This window comes from Aptenodytes patagonicus, chromosome W, assembly GCF_965638725.1.
Source record: "Aptenodytes patagonicus chromosome W, bAptPat1.pri.cur, whole genome shotgun sequence".
Taxonomy (NCBI): Eukaryota; Metazoa; Chordata; class Aves; order Sphenisciformes; family Spheniscidae; genus Aptenodytes; species Aptenodytes patagonicus.
In genome coordinates, this window is record NC_134981.1 from 31,607,558 (window position 1) to 31,614,594 (window position 7,037).

Genomic DNA, 7,037 nt, shown 5'->3' on the forward strand with positions numbered 1-7,037 from the left:
GCGTAATGGTTACTTGGGAAGACAAACGGCATCACTCCAAATGTCCCCCCCTTCCTTCTTCCTCCACTCAGCTTTATATGCTGAGCATGACGTCATATGGTATGGAATATCCCTTTGGCCAGTTTGGGTCAGCTGTCCTGGCTGTGCCCCCATACCAGCTTCTTGTGCACCTCCAGCCTTCTCAGTCAGTAGAGCATGGGAAGCTGAAAAGTCCTTGACTAGTGTAAGTACTACCTAGCAACAACTAAAACATCGGTGTGTTATCAACATTATTCTCATCCTAAATCCAAAACACAGTACTGTACCAGCTACTAGGAAGGAAATTAACTCTGTCCCTGTAGAAACCAGGACAGGAACTTGTTGGGAAAAACAGTCTGGGTTATTCCTTCCTCAGGAAATGGTAAACCTATTTGTGGGATTGCTTTTGCTCAAGGACCTGGGTGCACTTGGTGGGTAATGCAGAAGGATGGGGAAGTCCAATGTGTACCTCGAAGTGATTTAATCCTGGGTGAAAATAATCCATGATTTGAGTTGCATGTTATGGGAATTACTATAGCAGGAACCACCCAAACCAATGGAGGAGAAGCTTTACAAGAAGCAGTGCAAGTGCAGCAGTGACCCGACCTGAGCTGGCTTTGGTGCCTAGTAACTCCACGCAACACACCACCTTTCCTGTCCTGAGTAACCACCGTAAGAGATGGAGCCCAAAGTCATGGACTAAATTAACTCAATGGTCATTTTGTGGACATTTCTGGACATTTCTGGACGTTTTACAGACATTTCACAGGGGTGGTCCATAGACTAAGGGAATGATGTCTGTGTATTATATCAAAGGATGGGAAGGGGGGTGGTGGGTATTGAGAATGTATTGGATAGTGTGGGACCTGAGCATGATGTAAATGGTATGGAATAAGGGGTGGAGAATGTGCTGGTTTGGGCTGGGATAGAGTTAATTTTCTTCATAGTAGCTAGAATGGGGCTATGTTTTGGATTTGTGCTGGAAACAGTGTTGATAATACAGGGATGTTTTAGTTATTGCTGAGCAGTGCTTACACAGAGTCAAGGCCTTTTCTGCTTCTCACACCACCCTGCCAGCGAGTAGGCTGGGGGTGCACAAGAAGTTGGGAGGGGACACAGCTGGGACAGCTGACCCCAACTGACCAAAGGGATATTCCATACCATATGACATCATGCTCAGCAATAAAACTAGAGGGGAGGTTGGCCGGGAGGCCACTGCTCGGGGACTGGCTGGGCATCCGTCAGTTGGTGGTGAGCATTTGTTTTCATTTGCATCACTTGTCTTTCTTGGGTTTTATTTCTCTCTCTTCGTTATTTTCCTTTTCATTACAATTTTATTATTTTTATTATTTTATTTTATTTCAATTATTAAACTGTTCTTATCTCAACCCACGAGTTTTCTCACTTTTACCCTTCCAATCCTCTTCCCCCCCATCCTGCTGGGGGGCAGTGAGTGAGGAGCTGTGTGGGGCTTAGTTGCCAGCTGGGGTTAAACCACCACAACAGGGAACCCTGGTGACCTCCTCGAAGCAAATGGGGCGCCCTGATTCGGCTCCTCTGAGGGCTGTCAGAGGAGAAGGATTCACCCCTTGTCTGTGGTGGGAAAGCCCCAGAATTTGGAAGGGATCTCTGGAGGTGTGGTGGGTTGACCCTGGCTGGACGCCAGGTGCCCACCAAAGCTGCTCTATCACTCCCCTCCTCAGCTGGACAGGGGCGAGAAAATATAACAAAAGGCTCGTGGGTCAAGATAAGGACAGGGGGAGATCATTCACTAATTACCATCACGGGCAAAACAGACTCAACTTGGGGAAAAATTAATTTAATTTATTACCAATCAAAATCAGAGTAGGATAATGAGAAATAAAAATTAAATCTTAAAACACCTTCCCCCCACCCTTCCCTTCTTCCCGGGCTCAACTTCACTCCCAATTTTCTCTACCCCTTCCCCCCGAGTGGCGCAGGGGGACGGGGAATGGGGGTTCTGGTCAGTTCATCACATGTTGTCTCTGCCGCTCCTTCCTCCTCAGGGGGAGGACTCCTCACACTCTTCCCCTGCTCCAGTGTGGGGTCCCTCCCACGGGAGACAGTCCTCCACAAACTTCTCCAACGTGGGTCCTTCCCATGGGCTGCAGTTCTTCATGAACTGCTCCAGCATGGGTCCTTTCCACGGGGTGCAGTCCTTCAGGAACAGACTGCTCCAGCGTGGGTCCCCCACGGGATCACAAGTCCTGCCAGCAAACCTGCTCCAGCGTGGACTCCTCTCTCCATAGGTCCACAGGTCCTGCCAGGAGCCTGCTCCAGCACGGGCTTCCCACGGGGTCACAGCTTCCTTCGGGCATCCACCTGCTCCGGCATGGGGTCCTCCACGGGCTGCAGGTGGCTATCTGCTCCACCGTTAACCTCCATGGGCTGCAGGGGGACAGCCTGCCTCACCATGGTCTTCACCACAGGCTCCAGGGGAATCTCTGCTCAGGTGCCTGGAGCACCTCCTCCCCCTCCTTCTTCACTGACCTTGGTGTCTGTATAGTTGTTTGTCTCACATATTCTCACGCCTCTCTCTTCTGGCTGCTGTTGCGCAGCAACTTTTTCCCCTTCTTAAATATGTTATCACAGAGGTGCTACCACTGTCGCTGATTGGCTCAGCCTTGGCCAGTGGCAGGTCCGTCTTGGAGCTGGCTGGCATTGGTTCTATCGGACATGGGGGAAGCTTCTAGTAGCTTCTCACAGAAGCCACACCTGTAGCCCCCCTGCTACCAAAACCTTGCCACGCAAACACAATACAGGAGGTCATCTTGTCCAACCCCCCCTGCTCAAGCAGGGCCACATACAGCAGGTTGCCCAGGACCGTGCCCAGATGGCTTTTAAAGATCTCCACGGATGGAGACTCCACCAGCTCTCTGGGCAACCTGTGCCTGTGCTCCATCACTCTCACAGTAAATGTGTTTCCTGGTGTTCAGGAGGTATCTCCTATGTTTCCATTTGTGCTCATTGCCTCTTGTCACTGGGCACCACTGGAAAGAGTCTGGCTCTGTCTTCTTTACACTCTCCCTCCAGACATTTGTACACTGTGATGAGATCCTGCCTGAGCCTTGTCTTCTCCAGTCTGAGCAGCCCCAGCTCTCTCAGCCTTTCCACCTATGGGAGGTGCTCCAGTTCCCTCATCACCATTGTGGCCCTTTGCTGGACTCTCTCTAGTATGGCCATGTCTCTCTTGTGCTGGACAGCCCAGAACTGGACACAGGTATGGCCTCAGCAGTGCTGAGGAGGGCAAGGATCACCTCCCTCGACCTGCTGGCAACACTCCTCCTAATGCAGTCCAGGAGACTGTTGGCCTTCTTGTCCACCAGGGCACATTGCTGGCTCGTCTTCCATTTGGTGTCCACCAGGACCCACAGGTCCTTCTCTGCAAAGCTGCTTTCCAGTTGTTCAGCCCCCAGCATATACTGGTGCATGAGCTTGTTCCTCCCCAGGTGCAGGACTTTGCAATTCCCCTTGTTGAACTTGATGATGGTCCTTTCAGTCCGTTCCTCCCGCCTGTCGAGGTCCCCCTGGATGGCAGCACAACCTCTGGCATATCAGCCACTCCTCTCAGTTTTGTGTCATCAGCAAACTTGCTGAGGGTACACTCTGCCCCATCATCCAACTCATTAACGGAGATGTTGAAAATATTGGACCCAGTATTGACACCTGGGGTACACCACTAGTTACCGGCCTCCAACTAGACTTCATACAATTGATCACCATGCTGAATCCACCTGCCCAAGCTATCAACAAAAGTCTCCTCTCTAACCCCTTTAAAAAAAAAAGGATTTTAAGCTGCTGCAGTAAAATTAACACTTTATAATGGAACCTTTGCCTGTAATCACATCTCAGTGGGATGTTTGAGCTTCACCATGACATGCTGGTGAGGTAGATCCCCAAGATTTTGTGGAGGTCTAATGCCCACATAGTTACTGCTTAGCAACCAAGAGCTTCTTCAGGAGAAAGCAAATCCTTTGCAGCTTGGAAGTTGGTTGCTGTGACTGCCATCTAGGAAGGAGGAGGAGAGCTGAAACTGTGAAGTGGGTGGCTCTCAGCACTTCATGTCCAAGAAGATACTGATGGCTTTATTCCTCACACCATGATCTGTGCCACTATCTGAACCAAGCGCAGCTCAGAGCCTGCCACTGCCTTGCAGAGTTCCCCAGTGCTCTGGGGACATGAGAAAAGCTCACTTCTTTCCTCAGTAAGGATATTGCTTATAGGCCTGCAACAGGAGTCCTTCTGTCAGAACCCAGGCTGTTCTGAAAATCCATCCTTCATACAATCAGACCAGAGATCTTTTCTACATTTCAGTGAGGTTTATTCAGTTCCTCAGTCCAGCCTTGAGAAACACTGGCCATGCACCTGTGGGGAGCTGGGGCCAGTTGAGGCTCAGTACTTGCTTGGTGTGGTGGGGATCTGTCCCCTCATCTGTAAAATTACCACAGGAGGTCTGCTCTGTAAGGTGCAGCATCTACTGATCTTCTTCCAGAGCTCTAGAATTGGCCTTGCAGAGAGACAGATGAAGGAAAGGAGCAATTGCTGATCCAGACTGGGAGCAACGGTTATTTTCCAGTGAGTAATGGGCATGTCCACAGATGTCTGACACAGTCCATTCAGAGTATGCTCCAGCTGCAGGATCACTAGCAAAGAGACGCTTGTCCTGTGTTATCAATACTGCCTGAAGTTGGACTCAAGTTGATACTTTGCACCTCTTCTGGAGGAGAAAGAATATATATACTCTTTCTCTTTCCCTCTTATTACAACCTTCTGCATCCTTCCCTGCCAAGAAAACAAGACACTGTATATGGAGGGGAGACAAAAGGGAAAAAAATGTGCTTCTCAGCTGTGTTTCAAATGTTCTCTGTTAAAAACTGACCCTAATCTCTGATAGCATCCTAGCTAACTTATCTCACACCTCTCAGTTTTTCCTGTCATTTTCATTATCCTTTAATAAGTCCATTCTGATGTGTGATTTACATTGCTCTGCCACTTCTTAGGGTCCTTTCTGTAAATATTAAGAAGTTGCCTTGGAGTTTCTTCTATAAATATTAAGGCAGTCTTAACCAGTATCTTATATGGTCTCTGTGGCAACATTTCGGAGCTATATTTAGGCCCACAGTCTTGAAGATTGGTGTTCAGAATTCATCATCGCTTTGCTCTAGGAAGTTCTCTTGTCCAATAAGATTTTAAATTCTGTAACCTCTCCAACAAGCAATCCGATACTTGATGTTCCTTGTGGCTCCAGATTTTTTCCTTGTGCCAAATGTAAATGTTCCTTGCTATGATATAAGCAGTGACTTTTCTTACAAGTGACATGCGGACAGATCTATTTCCTTCCAGTTTGCAGATACTTTTTTACATTATTGTGTCTCTGCTCTTTTGCTTAAATCCAATTTTAATTCTATTTTCTCAGAAGTTATATTTTCCACACCTGAACAGAGACTTTTCCTTCTCTGGATGCTCTCCAACTGATCTGCTTTTTTTTTTTTCTGACATCTACTGCTTAATACAAGAAATGGAGGCCATCTAGTACTGAGTCAGGAAGAGTTTTTTTCCTTAGGTTTTACTTATGTTTATGTACTCCCATAAAATGTTTGCCTTCTGTGCAATAGCACAGTGCTGTTCAGCTTATGATCCAGTAAAACCTACAGAGCCATTCCTGAAATACTGCTGCAAAACAAATTGTTCCCACCCTATGCATGTGTAGCTGTTTATTCTTGCCTAAGTTCAGAGTATTTGTACTTGTTCTTCAGGATTTGCACCCTCTTCCTATTGTTAGGGTCATTTTGGGCTCTGATTCTGTCTTCCAACAGCCTTGTGTCACTGTGACTTAGTGTCATCAGGCTCTTGCGTAAGCTCCTGTTCCAGCATCCAAGCCATTGAAGTTGCTCTGGAATAGCGGTGAACTCACAAAAACTCTCCTAGCCTCCACTTCCTACTTCTTACAGTAGTCCTTCTTCCATCTGGGTATTTTTGACATGAGAAACACGTATTTTCCAATAAATCATTTATAAATAACAGGGTTTTTTTGAGAATCCATTTTGTTGCTGTTTCTGGTCACCTATTGTCCACAAGGGGGCAATATATGGCAAGAACAGAATTATTGAACTGCACAGAAAGTGTTTTCAGGACACAAGATTATGTGTATCCTTGCTTTTCCCACTGGAGTATCTCTGCTTCTCTTCACCTGAGAAGGAACTTGAAGGAATCCAACCCTATGGTGTTGTTTTCAAAAACAGTATTCTGTCTGATGTCTGTTGAGAAGCTCATTTCATTTTGCACAAATATGGCCTTCAATTAGGACAGTTGTGCTATGTTTAGCGTTTGCTTTCCTGTAGAGGGTGAGAAAAATTATTTTGAAGAAAACAGGGCAACATTTTTTTCCTTTCTGGTATGCCACATCAAGAACTAGTATGAAAATCTTGTTAAGCTGGAGCTATACAATTTTGGAAAAAGAAGTTTATCATCAGAAATGAATGAGATTACAGGAGGAATATCCTCTCAGTGGTATTAAAAGGGAAATCTAGATCAGCTCACTGGCAGTTCATCCACATTTATGCTCTCACAGTGGTGCTCTGTATAGAATTGGGGGAGGGAAAGGTAATTTTCCAGGTCCTATGTGACTTTGCCATTCTTGGCCCAACCTGACCCTTCACGTAAAATAAAGAAGTCTTGTGGCCAGGTGCCATCAATACCCAACAGCTGGGATTAGCCAGAAGATGATGTTCCAGCCATATCCTATTTCCTTTATCTGTGCCGCAGTCTTGGAGTGGGACACAGCAGTGCTTGAAAAGCATATAGTATGTGATATGCAAGAAAAGACACTGCGTGATAGTTCCAGAAGGAAAATCATGCAGAGGAGACCCCAGCAGTCTCACCCTCTTTTCTGTTAGACACAGACTGAAAGATCTGAGGACTAAGTCAGTATCCAGATGGGTCACTTAGCTGAGGACAGTAATAGTGAACTGGAGGCCAGGAATTGCACCTATTAAACG